A 21,757-nucleotide genomic window follows, 5' to 3' on the forward strand; every position below is an offset into this window, starting at 1 on the left:
GTGGATGTCATGGAGCAAGGGCAGATTATAGGAGGAAGAACTAAATGTAGGCTGAAGTGGAGTCAAATGACCACAGCTTTTTTTGATTACAGCTCACAAAGTTTGGCAGGGCATGGGGCAAGGATCTAGTAATGGAGCGGCCTGACTGCTGTCTCATGCAAGCAACCTGGCCCACTTGCCCAAATGATGGCAAGCATATCAGGCTTGCCACAGCGCAGACAGATCCCACAGACACAATCAGCAGCCCGGGGTGTTTGTCAGACTTGGGACATGAAACAAACCCTTAAGGGCATCTCCTTTTTACGAAATGGGGTGCTCACTCACTTATCCTAAATGGCGATCCATCTCAATGCTTTCTCTTCCAGGAACAGTAAAATTTAAAAAGAAGGCACACAACAGTGCAAGCCAACAACAGAACGACAGATTTGTTTTCAGGAAAGGAATCTGCACAAAAGGGCCCAAATCACAATTGTGAATAGGACTCTCCTTTCCAGAACCAGCAACCGGCAGTTAACTTCAATCCATAGCAAGATAACAAGCACTAAAATTGGGGAAGATGGGTGAGGAAGTTGGCAACCGCATTGACTGAGGACACATAGGACCATCCATTGATGCTCTAGGCATGGACCAGAGGGATAAAGTTCCCCCTCAGTTATGCTTTCAGGTTCTCCCTTCCAGGGGAAGATGAATCCCATCATTGCACCTTCCCCCTAGCAGCCACACAGAGTGGTAGGTTTGGATCCAGGACTTGTATTTTGGGCGGTAGGATATAAAATGGGATGAATCTTCTGTGCCTTGAAATATTTTTCCCTTTCAAAAAGCCTTGAAGGGGAGTGTGAAAAATTGACTTTGCTGTGAAGCTGTAATTCTAATGGTCACCAGCCTCAGCTTTCTAACCAGTGAAATTTCAGAGAACACTTTAATATGCTTGCATTTGCCACAGTATGAAAGTACATTTTCCTATTTATAAACTGGAAGCATTTCGACAGAAGTTAGAATAATCTGCCATTACATCAACACGTCTTTATAAGTTGACTCCTTTGAAAACGATTCTCTGTGGCACAGCCTTATATGGTGGGGGATGCAGATGTATTGCCCCCCGGCATGACTCATTAAAATTATTCTGCAGAGTGCAACCGGTCATATGCTGAACAAAAGTGTTCTGTGCTGCCAGCTCTGACCACGCTGTAATTTGGTTTTAAGCTGCAATCTTAGGTACTATTTTCTGTTGGCCAGAGGTAGAGACCTACATTGTATTTTGTGTGGATTTTTCTTAGTAAGCATACAAAGGGTTGTGATGTTAGGAGACTTCAAAGTTCCTGAACAGAAAACATGTGGGACAACCTACCCAAAGTATTGCCTGGATAGCTCAGCTGGTTAGAGAGTGGTGTTGATAATGCCAAGGTTGCAGGTTTGATCCCTGTATGGGACAGATGCATAGGAGGTTGGACTAGATGATCCTAAGGGTCCCTTGCAATTCTATGTTTCTATGCTAGGGCCTTCTTCAGTACAGCTGGGAGGGAGGAAGAAAGAGGTGATGAGAAAGGGAGAGAGGGAGAGACTGCTTGGACGCTCATTTAACCTTATTTGGGAGGGACACATTTTCAATTCTAATTTTTCTCAGTTTCTTATTTTCTCAGTCTTTTATTTCACTGCATTTCATGCTCATTTTGCATTTTTTTTCTAAAAGAAAAAAAAAGTCCTTGTGGAACCATCATAATTTTAGCATGCATTCCTATGAATATATACACTTTGAATGCAATTTTGCTTAATAATTCATTTTTGCAAACAACTTTTCCTCGTGCAATGCATTTTGTTCCAGTCATGGCTGGTGCTGATTGTTATAATTATTGAATGTTTGCTTTGTAATCTGCCTAGAAAATGTTGAGTGGCCACATAAATTCAATACAGCAGCAACAATAGTGTTGTTGTTATTTAGCCAGCTTGTCATGCAACAACGTGACATTTAAAGAATAAAAATATTTCATGCATTTAATGAGTTACCTTAATTAATATGCAGGGTGTGATCTTGAGAAAATACACTCGGATTGGGTGTTTTAGAAAGAAATAGCAAGCAGTTTTGTTTTTTTTCATTTTCCACATAAGGAGAGCCAGAGACCTATGGCAAAGCCAACAGCATGATAAACATGCCAAGAGGAACATGATGAAAGGAAACGTTGGTCTCCCTGTCTGGTGGCAATCCCTTGTATTACTTCCAGATCATGACTAATAGATCACTCACTTTGTCAGAACTAATCCTCCATGAATTTTGGCTTGCCAAATTTGGATGCTTATTAACACACATATCCAAATCTGAATCCACACAATCCTGAGCAATCCCGTGGATTTGCTTGCTGTGAATAAACAGAAAGGATGAATAAACAAAAATGATTCATTGCAACATTAAACATGAACCTCTAGAAGAGGAGGTTGAGAACCTGTGGCCCTCCAGATGGTGCTAGACCCTATAAACCACAGCGACCATGGTCAATGGTCAGAGATGATATAATCCAGAAGCATCTGGAGGGGACAGTTGGTTCCCCATCCCTGGTCAAGAAGGACACCGAGGCCTGAAGCTCTGTTATCTATTTGATTAATTGGTTTCTACCCTGCCTTTCACTAGAAACGGTCTCAAGGAGACAAGCAGAATAAAGCACCAAAGCACAATAAAAATACAATATCAAAGCAATAAAAGCACAAGAATAAAACATCAGCTAACAGATAAAAACCAGCAGCTATTCTCAGACGTTGCTAAAAGCATGAGAGAACAGGATGGATGTTGTCTGATACCTGTGAAAGGACCATTTCCAGGGCAGTTTACACAAATTTAGACTATAACAATCAGATAAAAACAACAGCAAAACATTAATAATAGTGGGGGATGAAACAAAAGTACTTAAAACGCCTAGAAGGAGGGAAAAAATATTGGCACATAAATGCAAACAATGTTGTCTTCTTAGCAGTGGCAGCAATATGGTCCAGAAACCTTCATCCTTCTGAATGTTGACCAGAGGAAGTGGAATGGCTTTACAGGAGCCCCTTCATGATGAGTTGCAATTAGAAATGTGCATCAGGAGCAATACTGATGAGGGGGCTGGAGCTGAGGGGGTGCATAGTGCTTATTTGAGGAGACTTTGGATTTTGCTTTCAATCTTACATCTGAGGTGTCTGTACGTAGTCAGGCTGCTTTAGGTTTTATCACTGTAGCTCCTCTACAGCTTAAAGTATAAAATTGTGACAATTCAACCACACCCATGACTCAACTCTTTCTTTTGATTGTGGAGGCAATCTTTACCTAAAATAATCCTTATCATAAGCGTTATGATAAGGTGCACCTCAGCAAATGTCGAAGGTAAGGTTCTTGCTTCACCCATCAAATTAACCCTATTCAGATATTCTCTCAATGCATAAAGTATGTGAGGTATGAACTGGCTTTAAATGATGTTAACTATGTGGGAAAGAATTGTAAATGCTCAAGAGGAAAAACAGAGTAAAACCCTTGCGGTTACAGAAGTCTTCTTGTGTATCCCTGAGAGACACAGTTGCTGAGATTCCATTGCAAAATAATTTATTTGCTGGCTCAGAGCGTTCTATCCCAACTTTTTCTTCTTTCTATTCCCTCACCCGCCCTTTTAATAGCCAGCTTTAGTGACTGTATTTGGCGACGGTAGAAATCTCAAGAAACACATTGCGCTAATGCCGTAGCTCATGAAGAAACAGGCTCAGTGTAGTGTATCATGACAGACTGAAATGGAATTCCAGCCATGTGAAGGTAAATTTTCCAGCTGTGCTGGCACAGATTGGAATAACTCACTCATGACTGCTGCCGAAGAAAGTGTCAGTCTATATCTCAAACTGAAGGTATCAGCCACTTTGCACTGCGGCCTGTAACGGGCACACACACACACACACACACACAATAAAAAGGTAAGGTAAAATGCAGCTTGTGCATTTTTAAATAAAGGTTCTCTTTCTCTCTCTCTCTCCTTATTCTTAGGTCAAATAACACCCAAACTCTTCTATGAATGGTTAGAGGTTTAATCATTCTCTATGCATACAACCCATTATGGTAACATCCAGGTTTTCCCTGTTACAGAAGGCAGTTTTATGAATGGTGCTTTCATATAATGGGGTGTTTGGTGTTCCTGACCTCCTGAAGAGATCCAGAGGAGGAGAATGAAGCAGTGGATTTCTGCTGATGTTCTTGATGAACATTGCTGCGGCATATGGATTACAGTTCAAGCTTTGACCACAAACAGGCCACTTGTGAAATAATGGAAGGCAGGTGAAAAGAATTTACGTGCCATTATTGCCATTCCCATCATGTTTGGTAAGATCAGACATGAAACCGCTACCATATTTTGCTAGCATTAGCACGAGACATATGCCTGTTGTCTTTGTCCATGGAGTTTTCTTGGCAGGGATACTGGAGTGGCTTGCCGGTTCCTCCTCCAGGTGGATCACGTTTGGTCAAAACTCTCCACTATGACCTGTTCATCTTGGGTGCCCTGCTCGGCATAGTACATAGCTTCTCTGAGTTCTTCAAGCCCCTTCGCCACGGCAAGGCAGTGATCCATGAAGGGGCCTGGAATGTAAGAACCATGTAATGTAATGTAATGTAACCTGGAATGTAAGAATGTAGGAACCTGGAATGTAAGAACCATGAACCTGGGTAAGTTGGAGGTGGTCAAAAATGAGATGGCAAGAATAAATATTGACATCCTGGGCATCAGTGAACTAAAATGGACGGGAATAGGTGAATTCAGTTCGGATGACCATCATATCTACTACTGTGGGCAAGAAACCCGTAAAAGAAATGGAGTGGCCCTCATAGTCAACAAAAGAGTGGCGAAAGCTGTACTGGGATGCAATCTCAAAAATGATAGAATGATCTCGATACGAATCCAAGGCAGACCTTTTAACATCACAGTAATCCAAGTTTATGCACCAACTACTTGTGCTGAAGAAACTGAAATTGACCAATTCTATGAAGACTTACAAGACCTTATAGAAGTGACACCAAAGAAGGATGTTCTTCTCATTATAGGGGATTGGAATGCTAAAGTAGGGAGTCAAGAGATAAAAGGAACAACTGGCAAGTTTGGCCTTGGAGATCAAAACGAAGCAGGGCAAAGGCTAATAGAGTTCTGTCAAGAGAACAAGCTGGTCATCACAAACACGCTTTTCCAACAACACAAGAGACGACTCTACACATGGACATCACCAGATGGGCAGCATCGAAATCAGATTGATTATATTCTCTGCAGCCAAAGATGGAGAAGCTCTATACAGTCAGCAAAAACAAGACCTGGAGCTGACTGTGGCTCAGATCATCAGCTTCTTATAGCAAAATTCAAGCTTAAACTGAAGAAAGTAGGAAAAACCACTGGGCCGGTAAGATACAATCTAAGTCAAATCCCTTATGAATACACAGTGGAAGTGAGGAACAGGTTTAAGGATTTAGATTTGGTGGACAGAATGCCTGAAGAACTATGGATGGAGGCTCGTAACATTATACAGGAGGCAGCAACGAAAACCATCCCAATGAAAAGGAAATGCAAGAAAGCAAAGTGGCTGTCCAATGAGGCCTTACAAATAGCGGGGGAGAGAAGGCAAGCAAAATGCGAGGGAGATGGTGAAAGATACAGGAAATTGAATGCAGATTTCCAAAGAATAGCAAGGAGAGACAAGAAGACCTTCTTAAACGAGCAATGCAAAGAAATAGAGGAAAGCAATAGAATGGGAAGAACCAGAGATCTGTTCAAGAAAATTGGAGATATGAAAGGAACATTTCGTACAAAGATTTCTATAATAAAGGACAAAAGTGGAAAGGACCTAACAGAAGCAGAAGACATCAAGAAGAGGTGGCAAGAATACACAGAGGAATTATACCAGAAAGAAATGGATGTCTCGTATACCCCAGGTAGCGTGGTGGCTGACCTTGAGCCAGACATCCTGGAAAGTGAAGTCAAATGGGCCTTAGAAAGCACTGCAAATAACAAGGCCAGTGGAAGTGATGGTATTCCAGCTGAATTATTTAAAATTTTAAAAGATGATGCTGTTAAGGTGCTACAGCAAGTTTGGAAAACTCAGCAGTGGCCAGAAGATTGGAGAAGATCAGTCTACATCCCAATCCCAAAGAAGGGCAGTGCCAAAGAATGCTCCAACTACCGCACAATTGCACTCATTTCACACGCTAGCAAGGTTATGCTTAAAATTCTACAAGGAAGGCTCAAGCAGTATGTGGACCGAGAACTCCCAGAAGTGCAAGCTGGATTTAGAAGAGGCAGAGGAACCAGAGACCAAATTGCAAACATGCGCTGGATTATGGAGAAAGCTAGAGAGTTCCAGAAAGACATCTACTTCTGCTTCATTGACTATGCAAAAGCCTTTGACTGTGTCGACCACGGCAAACTATGGCAAGTTCTTAAAGAAATGGGAGTGCCAGATCACCTCATCTGTCTCCTGAGAAATCTCTATGTGGGACAAGAAGCTACAGTTAGAACTGGATATGGAACAACTGATTGGTTCAAAATTGGGAAAGGAGTACGACAAGGCTGTATTTTGTCTCCCTGCTTATTTAACTTATATGCAGAATTCATCATGCGAAAGGCTGGGCTGGATGAATCCCTAGCCGGAATTAAGATTGCTGGAAGAAATATCAACAACCTCAGATATGCAGATGACACAACCTTGATGGCAGAAAGTGAGGAGGAATTAAAGAACCTTTTAATGAGGGTGAAAGAGGAGAGCGCAAAATATGGTCTGAAGCTCAACATCAAAAAAACGAAGATCATGGCCACTGGTCCCATCACCTCCTGGCAAATAGAAGGGGAAGAAATGGAGGTAGTGAGAGATTTTACTTTCTTGGGCTCAACGATCACTGCAGATGGTGACAGCAGCCACGAAATTAAAAGACGCCTGCTTCTTGGGAGAAGGGCAATGACAAGCCTAGACAGCATCTTGAGAAGTAGAGACATCACCTTGCCAACAAAGGTTCGTATAGTTAAAGCTATGGTTTTCCCAGTGGTGATGTATGGAAGTGAGAGCTGGACCATAAAGAAGGCTGATCGCCGAAGAATTGATGCTTTTGAATTATGGTGCTGGAGGAGACTCTTGAGAGTCCCATGGACTGCAAGAAGATCAAACCTCTCCATACTGAAGGAAATCAACCCGGAGTGCTCACTGGAAGGACAGATTGTGAAGCTGAGGCTCCAGTATTTTGGCCACCTCATGAGAAGAGAAGACTCCCTGGAAAAGACCCTGATGTTGGGAAAGATGGAGGGCACAAGGAGAAGGGGACGACAGAGGACGAGATGGTTGGATAGTGTTTTTGAGGTTACCAGCATGAGTTTGACCAAACTGCGGGAGGCAGTGGAGGACAGAGGTGCCTGGCGTTCTCTGGTCCATGGGGTCACGAAGAGTCGGACACGACTAAACGACTAAACAACAACAACAACAAAGCACGAGACATAGCAAAATGATGACCCCAGTCTTGTGACAAAATGAGAAGTTAGTAAGGCTGCATAAAATGGTACCGTGTTGTAACCTCATGTAAGCCACTGAACAATGATGGACCTGATAGCTGTAGGGCAAACATGCCCCATTCTGCTTGGGTTGTTATAAACAGTTTGCAGCTTTAGCTACTACAAAACAATGTTACTCCTGTGTCCTTTTGCCAGGGACAAATTTGTCCCTTCTCCGGGACACATGAGCTAAAATGTTTGTGTTGTGATGCAGGGCACATTGGGCCTAGGAGCAGACTAGAACACACTTTTATAGCATGTGCAACCCACCCTATGCAACAATAAGGGATTAGCTAGTTGCCCTTTGAGGGGCAGAATGGGTCTTTAGGGATTGATTGATTGATTTATTAATGAATCTTTGGCTGATTGCATTTAATTGCATCTTTAGCCAGAATTAACATGTAGTGCAGGCACATAATAAGATGATTTAGGACAGGCATCACCCAAACTCAGCCCTCCAGATGTTTTGGGACTACAATTCCCATCATCCCTGACCACTGGTCCTGTTAGCTAGGGATGATGGGAGTTGTGGTCCCAAAACATCTGGAGGGCTGAGTTTGGGGATGCCTGACTTAGGATATCATGCTGAGCATGGCAAGCCACCTGGAGGATGTATGGCTGCTTATTCAACCTACCTCTTATTGCCAGCTTTGAAGGGATGTGAGAAGGGAGTGGCCTTGGAAAACTTTAAAGTTGAATCTTGGTCATGGAGCACGGGACGCTCAGATTTAAGATCGCCTTTATGATGATCAGATGATGAAATGCATGGACCAGCAAGTTGTCTGATCTGAGAGTGAAATCCCACTGACAACTGGGAATGATGCAAAGTCATCTTTAAGATATTTCAAAACAACAACAACAAAGAAAAACCTAAGGCAGATGGAATGTGATAGCATGAGATGGATGTTGTGTTTCAATAGTGATCCCTTTAGTGCTTTCCACACCGGCTAACACTGAAGGTTACCAACTGCAGCCCCTCATTCAGCTCGGTCAACCTCTCTTTTTATGGAAGGCTGCTCTTCCATCTCATCTTCCACAGATCAGAAATGTTTGAGGATTGGAAACAGCCAGGATCATTTTGTATCTGACCTAAATGTTAATCTAAATATAGATTTCCAGTGATAACAGAAGATTTATTGACTGATACGTGTAACATAAACTGATGAATGGTATAACATAATAGCAAGAATGGTGTTCACTGTGAGAAGTGACAGGTCCTGTTCTACAAGAGCTCAAAGCTCACAGGGGAAGAGCAATAATGTCATGAAAAGAGCCCAAGTCAATAACCTGAGTCAGGAAATCAAGGCAAGCATCTATAACAGAGATCCATTGTATGCAGGACCTTGGAGAGCTCCCAGGGTCCTGCTGGGCCATCTATCCAAACTGTGGCCTCTGGGAGCACCATATCCAACTGAAGCTCTATAAATTATGACTGAATTTGTACTATAGGAAGCAACATCTCATCAGAGTTGCCAAATGGCTGTTAAAGGACCCCTACCTTATTTATAGTACTTGATCCCTGTGGGGCGTAAGGAGTTGGGTTACTGTGGAAGACTCCTCCTCTGAATCAGAGGAGGGTAGCAGGGCTGTGTCCTTTGGCCTGGGGAGTTCTGAAGAAGGTCCTGGCAGGTCATCCCCCAAGGATGGAGCCAGAATCTTGTTTTCCTCTTAGTCTTCCATTGCACAGTGTATAATCCCTGAGTTGTGGGTCATGACACCATGGAACTTGCGGAACACAGAACTATAATATTTTGGGATAACTTGACTTAACTAACATGTAATGGGATTTTGACACGTGTGCAGCTTTGTTGTGCAGGGATGAAAATGAATGTGTGTGTGTGTGTGAAATAGTAAAGATGTACAGTCTAAAATACACATGATCACAACCTTGCCGCAGCTAAACAGGTATGGGGTTGGCCAGTGCCTGAGTGAGTGCCTATCTGGAAACTGCACCACGGGTTCCACGATGGAATAAAAGAAGGCTACAAATGTAAATAAAGAGATAAGCAAAGAGAGACACAGAGGTGGGTACACAGGTTATTCCCCCCCTCCAAATTCCTTGCTTTAGAGAACATTGGATGGCCAACAAAATAATACACACACACCCGATCCACCATGCTGGAGGGGGGTTGGATATAGTGAAGGCATCCTTCCACCTTTCTGTCCTTGGCTCGGCAGTGCTGGGGTGAGTGGAGAGGGGCTTCTCCATTGCAAATGGTTCTGCATCTGCTAAAAGCATGGTGGGGCAGTATCCTGACTGGTGGCAGCCAGTAGAAGCCCCTGAATTGAGGTGTATTGTGAGTGGGGAGAGGGTAGAGCTGGGTTGGCCAAGGATCCGTAGGATCCTAAACTGGTCCCATTACCAGAAATGGACCCTTTCTGAGCCTCTGCGCTGCACCTATCTGAAGCTAGTCTGGCAAATATCAACACAATTCAACCTTGTCTGACACAAGTAGCAAATGAGGCAGTGGCTCCATGACTCTGTCATGCTCCACTGCTGCTAGTTGTGAGTGAGCCCCAACTCTTGTTCTTCCTTTTCCATAACACAGAATTGTAGAGAAAGAAAAAAGCATTCCAGTTACAATGAGAAACCAGTCCCATGAATGAAATGTTATAATTACCATAGTTATGCAGGGAAGACAAGAGTGAAGGGAAACGTCAGAAGCAATAGCAGTACACCCAGTAATAATTATTTGTGGTTGCAAAGGGAAACCAAAATCCAGGAGAAGCCAGCATAAAATATACACACTCCTACAGTAACCCAAAAGGAGGTAAGTGACAACAACAATAAGCTTTATTTATATTGCCTAAACATATCTCATTTTCACTGGAAGCTCATAATAAAGTTAGAATCATAATACATTCCACAAAAGAAAAGGAATATGAGCTAAATGTTGTAATGCTGTATTGGAACCAGTATTCAAATTAAAGTTAAGAACTAGATTTTGTTCCAATAGAAATGAATGGCAATATTGTTTCTGAGCTGCCCCAAAACAGGACTAAGTAAGCTTTAATATTTTATAGCTGTTGTTCATCTCATACAAAACTTGTGATTCTTTCCCCATATAGATAGGGGGTGTAGCTCTTTGCCATGAATAGCTTGCATGGAAATGCTTAATTTACATTTGTATGATTTTAGCAGCTGTGACATCAATGCTTGGTTTTGCAATGTCTACATGTTCCATTCCCACCCACCAGTGGAGGCTGGTCTATTAGGCAGAATGAGGCCCTGTCCCGCCAAGTTCAGATTGTATCCAGATTGTCTTTTTGCAGGAGGGATTCAAGTGCACAATAGAACTTTAGGATTGCACGGTTAAAGTGGATTAAAGTGTGTTGCCCTAGAGCAATAAAACCACTTTGGGGGGAGGGAGAGAAACATACCGTATTTTTTTGTTTGTTTATAAGGCCCCCATGTATAAGATGTCATGGTATTGACGGAGAACGCAGGGGGGAGGAGAGACAAGTAGAGGAAGGGGGGCAGGAAGTGCCATTGGAGGAAAGGAGGGAAACGCAGGAGGAGGGAAGGCTCTCAGATGTTGGAGCAGAGCCTCAACACCGCACAGGAAGCTCTGGCATGGACAGCGAAGCAGTGCCGGTTCCATCTGCTCAGGAAAGGAGAATGTTAAAGAGGAGGGGGCAGAGACATCACATGAGAATGCCTCATCTTTTCTGTTGGAAAAGGGGCGGACGTAAGTCACTCCGAGAATCTGACCCAGAGGATTCAGATGTTTTATTATGTGTGCTGCTTGTACATATGTAAAATAAAGGATGTATATATGTATCTCTGAGTGAGCAAAGGCATTTCTTGCAGAGAGCATTCACAAGCCATCACATAAGACACCCCCTATTTTGGGGGACTCAGATTTAAGAAAATGGGGGGGGGGGAGATGTATCCATGTATAAGACACCCCCTAATTTTTGACATTATTTTTTAGGGGGGAAACTTAGTCTTATACACGGAAAAATACGGTATTTTATTGTTGTTTGGAAAGTGATTGAGAAATGCATTGAAATGTGTGGAATGAATGAATGATTAATGGGATGATGTGTAAAGTCATCCCACAAACAATTAAGGATGAATGCTTGTTGTCATATAATGGCCTGTAAACAAACCAGAACAAATGTTCAATATAGGCCAGATATAGTCTAAGTATCGCATAAGTTTGGTGTAAACAAATCAAGATGAATGCTGAGCAGGTCATCTGGAGGAACCCTTAGTCTGTTTTCAGTCAGCCCTCATCTGCCTGCCTTCTTACTTAAATCTCAGTCTGTGGGATGGCTTGGCCTGTCAACTTCCTCTTCAGTGTTGTCCTTCTAGAATGTAGCAGGGAACAGGATAGGGCAGAACTTAGTTGTTTCTGGATCTCCCAGGTTTCTGCCTCACCAGTCTCAGTGGACACCAACCACTACTGGCATCCATGCTCCTCAAATGGGACATGGTGATCTTTGGGTTTTAAATGAGCAATACCTTTATTTAATGCACACCTAAGGATCTTCAATGGGCTACAATTTTGTCATCCTCATCTGTGTATTTATATTCCACTTTTCCAGAAAATTGTGTCCCAAATGTCTCACAATGCAACTAGTAAGCCATTCTGGCTTACACACTTTATAAAGACTTGAGGAATGAGATTATCACCCCTCTTTTATTGTCCATTCTGGGTCGCCCAACCACTGCCACAGTGTCCTTTCTCTTGGCAGAGCAAAATGAGCAGGTTACAGCAAAGGTTGCAAAGTTTTTAGCTGGGGCAATCAGAATAAGATCCACTATTTGACTATTGATTCAAAACCCTAAAATGTATTTTATATAATTGACTTTTTATTTCTATTCTTTGTATATCGTATTGTTGTTTTATTGCTATGGCCGATGGCTGATGCAAATAAATATTCATTCATTCATTCATCCATCTAGTAAGCAGTAAGTAAAGAACACCGGAATAAAATTCCACATAATTGCCTTTTTCTGGGACAGGGAATAGCAAGGAAAAGAAAAGCCTCAGAATTTTATGGTAAATATTTCTGAGAAATTTCAGCTCAGCTCTAGTACACATCTGCTCCATAAAGTGTATCTTAGTCCAAAGAAAATGCTGGCTGAGCAGGAACTAAATCACTTAGAAATGGCAAAACAATTGAAGGACAAATCAGAGGTCAAACTGGTCACTTACAGCTTCCGTTGATCATAGCAAAATCAATCAAAAATCACAAAGGAAATCACCAAATTGTGTGTAAAGAATGGTTGTTTCACTTTACCCTGCCATCAATTCATAAGAATGCCCCCCAATGTGTACAGTCGCACACATGCACATACACAGACACATATTTGCTTATTTTAAAATCATCGAAACATACAAGAGGTTCTTTCGATTTGAAAGCTTTGAAAACATAAAGAAAAGATTGTGCAACCCGCCAGTCTCAACAATCGGCCATGAGTCAAATGGATTTGACCCTTCTGCAAAGCTTTTGGGCTTGTTGTTCATTTATCTTGTATGTCAGGGCTCTGCATTTCTTGGTGATGATGCGAAATGTTAAAGTGCATCCAGCACTGTGGCTATTTTTGTAAAGGATGAAAATAGATTGAACCTCAGTCTCTTGCATGGGGGAGTTGGCAAGAAAAAGGGAATCAATTGAAATAACATGATCCCTTGGGCACCATAAACAGGATACCTTCCCTTAAATTGTTTCTTCATGCCCAAAATAAAAGCATTAGCATAATAACAAGTGAGCATCAAAGTAAAGATCTCCGTCTAACATCAACACTTCATATTATGTAAGTGCATTGCGACTTTGGTGTTTCCACTCTTATTTTAATTCAAACTGATTAGCATACAGTACTTGGTTTGCCTTTGGGTTATCCATATAGAAAATTAGATTTCATTGCTTATCCCATTCTGAGGGCTTGAGCCCAATAAGAAATTTGAAAATGTATAACATTCCATTAGCATTCAATTAAAAAGCTTGAAACAAACAATGAAATTTTTTGCACAAGGACCTTTAGATTAATGTAGTTAAGTGCACATAAATAAGTGTTATTATTTAAGATAGGCATGCAAGGAACTTCATGGATGCTGAGGTTCATCAGTGTACATGTGAAATATCACAAGACAGATGAGAAGTGTGTGTGTGTGTTGTGTGTGTGTGTGTGTGTGTGTGTGTGTGTGTGTTTACATATCTGGCAGTAGTCAACACTAGCCCTGAACAGAGCAGACCCATTGAATAATAAGATCAGAACCTCAAAAAAATATGACTAACTTATTTATGTATGCAACAACACCAGCCAGAATCTTGTAAATGCAGAACTGGAAACACCAGCAACAGAAGAAAGGATTTTAAAGATAATGGATTATGCAGAGTTGGCAAAGCTAACATCAAAAAGAAGAAACCAACATGATGGACTATTCATGGAAGCCCTTTTTGAAATATCTGGGAAAATATCATAATCAGATGAAATCGTGAGCAGGACTTTAAACATGGGCAGCGGTATAAAATTGGTAACATATGAAATAGAAGAATATGTCTTAGGTGAAATGCTTATTAGAATGCAGTATGTAAATAGGATGGGACTGACAACAAGATGGATGGAAAGGTGGGAAGTCAAAGTTTAAAGAGAAATGTACAGATTTGGAATCTGGAATTTATATGTAAAGAATTTAAAGTTTAATTTAAAAAATGATTCCGGAGGGAAAAAAGAACTAATGTACACGACTAATTTAGGTACATTAATTTTAATGGGTCTGATTTGAGGAATACTTCATTTGATAAAACTCATACTTCACGTAAGGCAAACACAATAACTATATGCAAGTCAATTAATGCCAATCACAAACTTGAGAGTCCTGATGCCCCAAATTGGGATTTACAGTATTTTATTTTATTGTGCAGTCATTCCTTTGCTCCTGGTTGCGTTTGGAGTGTATCAATCAACTGCTCCAAGGAATGGCAAGCAAGCACCGTGAAATATTTAGCAAGTTAAATGCAAAAAGACAGGTTATGATTAGGAATGGTAAGGCCAATTGCATTGGGATCACAACATATTAAAAGCAGAAACAGAATGAGCCTGGTTGTGAATGTAAGCCCAGGACAGGATAAGAGCAGTAAAGGACTGAGCACTTCATATTTAAGAATTTAGTCCAGTGCTTAAGTGGAGCCCAGAAACCCCCAAAGAAAATGTGAGTCTTGCTGTACTCAGTGAACAGTGGACAAATGGATGTTGAATTCTCTTTCTTTATTGTGCTAATGAATCAAATCAACCACATTACTTTCTGGACCCTTGCAGAAATGGCTTTTTGAACCATTCCCCTCACTGCTCCCATGAAACCAAAAAACTGAGAGGGTTTTAGCTGAGAAAGAATGAAGGAAAGCATAGGCGCTGTTCTCTAAAATGTTTAAATCCTTTCCACAAAAAACAGTTTGATTTAATTACAACTACAAAAGGCAAAACTCCTTAGGAAAATGTGATTTGAATAAAAGTGTAACAGAAACAGGGATAATTATGCATTTAGACTGCAGCAACTGCGTGTGGAGCAAATCAGATGACTTTCCCAGACTCTTTCTATGTATCCTATTTTCTGGAAAACATTGCATTAATTCACAAGTTGTGGCAGCTTTGTTTTATTAAGAAAAAGATTTTGAAATCTGGTGCCTTTATATAATATGGTATAGTTTAAATCTCATTCCCCCCCCCCCGATAATTGCAATAAATGAGCATTTGCAATGTTCACAAACCCTTCAGGATGGCACAGAATAGCAAAATATTTTATAAAAATAAAATATTTTCATCCTGAAAGTCACTAGAGCACTATTGTTGGCATACAAGTATACGGCAGCTATGACATGGCAATTATGCACACCGTATCATAAAGAATTCAGTCCAGATCCAGTGTGCCATGGCAAAATGAACACCAGAGCTGTTTCTAAAGGCATGCCAGCATTTTAATGGCTAGTCCGTTGTGGGCTGACATGACTATGATCCAGCATGGGAGACCACATCTGATAAGCACTATCGGAGTGCGCTTAGGAAATCAGCTCATGGAGAAAACCGATGCAGTGTTTGACTGCAGAATGCCCTCAATTTTTAGAGAGCCTTGTTACAGAATGGGACAAAGTGCAATGGAGTGGGGAGGAGGTAAAAGTGTGCACCCCCAATTTCCTTGCTCTGCCAATTAAAACTGGGTGCACATGAAGGGCTTTTTTTCAGTGCTTATTTCCAATTGAAATCAATTGTTCGTAAGTCATAACTCATGATTAACGTGTCCCATAGATTTCAATGGGGCGAGTGCAATTTTTCACTGTCCGGAAGGAGGCTCCTCCTCCTCCCCCCCCTTCTTAATTGCTTTCTCAAAGATGACTAAAACTTTCCAGTTTAGGGTGGCTTTGGGGTCAGGAATAGATGCAAGTTCTAAATTGTGTTGTGAATTACTGCACTGAACTGATTTCATTGTTGGAAGATGTTCCCTTCTTTTAATGGTGGCCTTGTATGTTTTTGGTGTTCTGATACCTCAGTTAATGTTGGTTTTATATGTTTCTGAGATGTTATTATCTACCGTCAGCTTCTTAACTAGAAAAGGCAGAACAGAAATGTTTTAAATAAATGCATTAATAAATAACGTAGTTTGGATCTAGCCCACTGAGTTTTCATAATAGACTCATAGCACACAAAACAGTTATGTTGTTTAATAAACTTGATTTTCTGCCTAGAAGCGTTTTTTTAAAAATACTGTGTACAATGTCAACTTCATTTTCTTGGGATTTTTTTCTCTCCAAAATCCATTTTTGGTTTTACAGCTGTTTGCAGTGGCAGTTGACATCCATTTCATCATATCTCTGGAGGAGAGAACTTAAATGCAATGTGTAGTTGATAAGATAGCAATTTTATCCTGACGTGCTTTCACCTGTAATGGAAGTGCCTTAATAAAACCAGCTATTTTTAATTCTGTTTCCCTTCTGTTCCTACTGCTATACAGCTGCTAGTCTTGCTTTTAACAAAACAAAAATAAGAAATAACTGGTAGATATTTCTTTCCAAGGTGACAACCATTTCCTGTTATTCTAGATTGTCCAAGATGAGAAAGAAAAGTTTGCTTTAAAACTAGGCTTCTCAAACTTTTTCTTTTCACCGACTACTTTAAAATTGTACTTGTTTTACAGACAATATGGACTTGATTGACATTTGGAGAACTAAAAACCCCCTAGGAAGGGAGGGGACTTTCTTCTCTGAAGCTAACATGACCTGGACAAGAATTGACCAAATTTGGATTACAAGAGGGATGGCACCCAAGATACGGAGGGTGGAAATCTGCCCAAAAATCTGCTCCGACCATAACCCCGTGAGAATGGACATGAAACTAACACCGATTGGTTCCTTTAGATGGAAAATGAATGACACCTTGTTTAGAGATCCTGAAACTATTAAGAAGGCTCAAAAAATTATGAAAGACTATTTTGAAATAAATTTAAAGACAACTGTGGAAAAAAGAGTAATCTGGGACGCAAGCAAAGCCGTTATGAGAGGTTTTTTGATTCAACAAAATGCTATAAAGAGGAGACTTCAAGAGGAAAGAAAAGGAAAGATTTTAGAGAAAATTAGAGGAGAAAAGAGACTAAGGATTAAACCAAAGTCACAGGAGATCCTGCAAGAAATTAAGTTATATCAGGCACAATACCTGAAATTTGTCAATCAGGACATAGAATGGAAGATTAAACAAATGAGGCAAAAAACCTTTGAATCGGCCAATAAGTGCGGAAAGCTGCTAGCCTGGCAACTGAAGAAAAGACAAAATCTAAACACAGTGACTAACCTTGAAGTAAATGGAAGGAATATACAAAACCCACAGGAGATTAAAGACTGTTTCCAGAGATACTTTAAACAATTGTATGCACAAGGACCACAGAATGAGACTAAGATTGAGAAATTCTTAAAAACAAATGGATTACAAAATATATCTCAAGAGAATAAATTAATATTGAATGATAGAATTTCTGAACAGGAGGTTGAAGGTGCCATTAAGAACTCGCAACTTGGCAAGTCTCCAGGCCCGGACGGGCTTTCCTCCAAATACTATAAAGTAATGAAGGATTACTTAATTCAACCTTTAATGGAGGTCTGCAATGAAATTATGGAGGGGAAAAGAGTGTCATGGAAAGATGCTTATATCACGCTTATACCGAAAAATGAATCAGAAAAGACACAACTCAAGAATTACCGCCCCATATCCCTACTTAATGTGGATTATAAATTTTTTGCTGACATTTTAGCTAAAAGATTAAAAAAAGTCCTAGCAGGAATCATACATAAAGACCAAGCAGGCTTTCTCCCAGGCAGACATATGTCAAATAACACAAGGAACTTAATTGACATTTTGGAAAAATTACAAGTTAACATTAACACAAAAGCAGTACTGATATTCATTGATGCAGAGAAAGCCTTTGACAACATTTCTTGGAGTTTTATGAAGAAAAACTTGCAAGGGATGGGGGTGGGAGAAAGGTTTGAAACAGTATAGGGGCGATTTATTCAGAACAAAAGGCAAAATTGATAGTGAACAATGCGGTTACAGAAGAAGTTAAGATAGAGAAAGGGACACGACAAGGCTGCCCAATTTCCCCTCTGCTTTTCATTTCAGTCCTGGAGGTCCTGCTGAACATGATTAGAAGGGACCAACAGATTCAGGGTATACAGGTCGGAGCTAAACATTACAAACTGAAAGCTTATGCAGATGACTTAGTTTTGACATTACAGGAGCCAATCCCTAGTACTAGAAGAGCTTTGGAAATAATACAAGAATTTGGTCAGGTGGCAGGGTTCAAACTTAATAAATCAAAAACAACGGTTTTGGAAAAGAATTTGACACCAATAGAGAAGGAAAGGTTTCAGGAAGAAACAGGTTTAACAGTGATGAAAAAAGTAAAATACCTAGGGGTGAATATGACTTCGAAGAATGCTAACTTATTTAAAGATAATTATGAAAAGTGTTGGTCGGAAGTGAAAAAAGATCTTGAAATGTGGACAAATCTAAAGCTTTCCTTACTGGGTAGAATCGCAGTTATTAAAATGAATGTATTGCCAAAATTGTCGTTTTTGTTTCAAACCTTACAAATAATTGACAAGATGGACTGTTTCAAGAAGTGGCAAAAAGAAATTTATAGATTTGTCTGGCAGGGCAAAAATCCCAGAATTAAATACAAAATTCTTACTGATGCAAAGGAACGAGGGGGGTTTGCCCTGCCGGACTTTAAACTATATTATGAGGCGGCAGCCTTTTGCTGGCTGAAGGAATGGCTACTTCTTGAGAATACAGACATTCTTGATTTGGAAGGACACGATAATGTTTTTGGTTGGCATGCATACTTGTGGTACGGTAAGGATAAAGTTCATAAGGCGTTTAAAAACCATATTGTCAGAAAAGCATTGTTTAATATCTGGGTTAGATACAAAGATACAAAGATTTCTTGGAGAATAAAACCCCAAGGTGGCTTTCACCAATGGAAGCTAAGGCTTTGAAAAAACTTAACATGAGATCGAAATGGCCAAAATATTGGGAAATTTTAGAACAGGACGGGGACAAAATGAAATTGCAGAGTTATGAGAAACTTAAAGATAAGGTGCAGAATTGGCTACATTACTTCCAAGTAACTCGGACAGGAAAATTGGCTTCCAGGTGGAAAAATCGAAGTTGGAAACAGAATTGTTAGAACCCAGTGCTAAGATTTTGTCGAGAATGTATAATCTGCTGTTGAAATGGAATACTGAGGATGAAACGGTTAAATCTGCTATGATAAAATGGGCACAAGATATTGGTCATAACATGTTTGCTGACTGGGAATGGTTGTGGACCACCGGTATGAAATTTACGGCATGTAATGCCTTAAAAGAAAATATTATGAAAATGATTTATAGGTGGTACATGACCCCAGTCAAGCTAGCAAAAAATTATCATTTGCCCGATAATAAATGTTGGAAATGTAAAGAAACGGAAGGAACATTCTTTCACCTTTGGTGGGCCTGCCCAAGGATCAAGGCTTTCTGGGAAATGATATATAATGAACTGAAAAAAGTATTTAAGTATACTTTCCTAAAGAAACCAGAGGCCTTTCTCCTGGGCATGGTCGGCCAATTGGTGCCAAGGAAGGACAGAACCTTTTTTATGTATGCCACAGCAGCAGCAAGAATACTCATTGCAAAGCACTGGAAGACACAAGACTTACCCACCCTGGAAGAATGGCAGATGCAAGTTATAGACTACATGGAACTGGCAGAAATGACCGGCAGAATTCGAGATCAAGGAGAAGAGCAGGTGGAAGAGGACTGGAAGAAGTTTAAAGTTTATCTACAAAAACATTGTAAAATTTATGAATGCTAAAGGCACTGTAAATGAAATGAAGGGGTTCTAGTGATTAAGATAAATAAGAGTGTAAAGGGAAGGATAAAGGATGAATTTGAATAATATGATAATTGCTGAACTAATTTTAAAGTGGAATATGGAAAGGAAGGTGGGTGGAAGCAAGGAAAATAAGATCTGGAAGGCTATTAATTTGAATCAAAGTTTTTCTTTTTAATCTTGAATTTTCTTTTTCTATGTTTTTTTAATTTTGTTATTCTGTCTTTTTGTATGTATTTTTGATGTATGTGTTTGTTGGTTTTTGTGATGTGAGTTAACTTTATTGTTGTTAATTTTTGTGAAACTTTAATAAAATATTATAATAATAATAATAAAAATGTACTTGTTTTCTTCTACCAAAGGACATACATGACTCTTAGTTCCATAAGCATATCTTTACCTTTGTAATGTGATGGCTGTGCTTCTGAGATGTACATTGCTTATGAGAAAAGCATGCACAATCATTAAATGAACTCAAAGGTGGAAACTACAAACATTAAAAAATGCTGTGAAAATTCTTTTAGATAGATAGATATAGATAGGTGATAGATAGATATGTGTTTTGAAAAATGCATTGAATTTGGCATAGCTCACTGTCACCATCAAGTGTCACGTTTATATATTGCACCTTGCAACACATTTAAAACGTTTTATTTGCAGCTGTGTAGCTGAGTCCAAGTAATTCCCTTTCCCTCTGAAGACCCAGTTCTGGGTCAAGTCACTGTCTGGATGGAATGGAGTTCCATGACAGAAAAAAGGAGGAAATAAATATCAGAAAATAAATTTCCATAATCACCACCTTCTTCAAAGACATTTATTATTGTTCACATTCATAGAACAGAACAGATGAGTTGAGAGGGTCCATAAGTGTCATCTAGTTCAACCTCTTACAATTCAGGAATCTTTTCATCAACATGGGGCTCAAACCCATGAAGTTGAGAATGAGAGCCTCATACTTTTAGTGACGGAGCTATCCTATTACCTAGTTAAGTTAAATATATTTAAGCATGAACATTAAAATGCGTTGTACAGCTTTTTTTCCAGCATAAGGAATTATATCATCTGGAAATCAACTGTTTAATGAAGTTTTCCAGTAGAGGGGAAATCTGGTGGCTCCACAAAAATCTTGTTCACGGCCAGAAGTGTTTCTGAACTGAACCTGTGCCCTCATGAATAGGGTTACATTTCCCCCGCAGCATAATCTCATTCCCTGTGTACCTGCCATCTGTTAACACAGCAATCCTCCTGACAGGACAGCTGAACTGAACTCTGAACTGAATTGCATTTGGAGCTTAGTTAATGACACTTCTGTTTGGCCTGAAGCAGAGGATGAACTGTCTACATGAAAGAGCTAATTGAGCACTCCTGGGCTCTTCTGCTCCCAGCTAATGGACAATGAAAGACCATATGTACGCTTTTGGTCTGAGTCTTTATAAGAATCCAGCTTGAACATTTAATGTTGTCTCAGAGAGCTCAGAAGGAAAAGAGAGGAAAAAATGACTTGGAACCAGCAAGCAACCTTACAATAAGCTATGGGACGTGGGTGGCGCTGTGGGTAAAACCTCAGTGCCTAGGACTTGCCAATCGTATGGTCGGCAGTTCGAATCCCCGCGGCGGGGTGAGCTTCCATTGTTCGGTCCCAGCTCCTGCCCACCTAGCAGTTCGAAAGCACTCTTAAGTGCAAGTAGATAAATAGGGACCACTTTATAGCGGGAAGGTAAACGGTGTTTCCGTGTGCTGCGCTGGTGCTGGCTTGCCAGCTGCACCTTTGTCACGCTGGCCACGTGACCCGGAAGTGTCTTCGGACGCCGCTGGCTCACGGCCTCTAGAGCGAGATGAGCACGCAACCCTAGAGTAG

At 40.4% G+C, this 21,757-nt stretch overlaps 1 pseudogene across 1 annotated transcript in view; it reads left to right on the forward strand.

The window, feature by feature from the left end:
• Positions 1-21,757, forward strand: part of LOC310828591 (craniofacial development protein 2 pseudogene) — a 44,519-nt pseudogene that overhangs the window by 17,517 nt on the left and 5,245 nt on the right. The window contains exon 2 of the transcript in view: positions 4,847-5,713. The product of the transcript in view is annotated as a craniofacial development protein 2 pseudogene (transcript). The remainder of the gene's footprint in view (positions 1-4,846; positions 5,714-21,757) is intronic.

Source organism: Podarcis gaigeae (genome assembly GCF_964106915.1).
Source record: "Podarcis gaigeae genome assembly, chromosome: 12".
NCBI classification, from domain to species: domain Eukaryota; kingdom Metazoa; phylum Chordata; class Lepidosauria; order Squamata; family Lacertidae; genus Podarcis; species Podarcis gaigeae.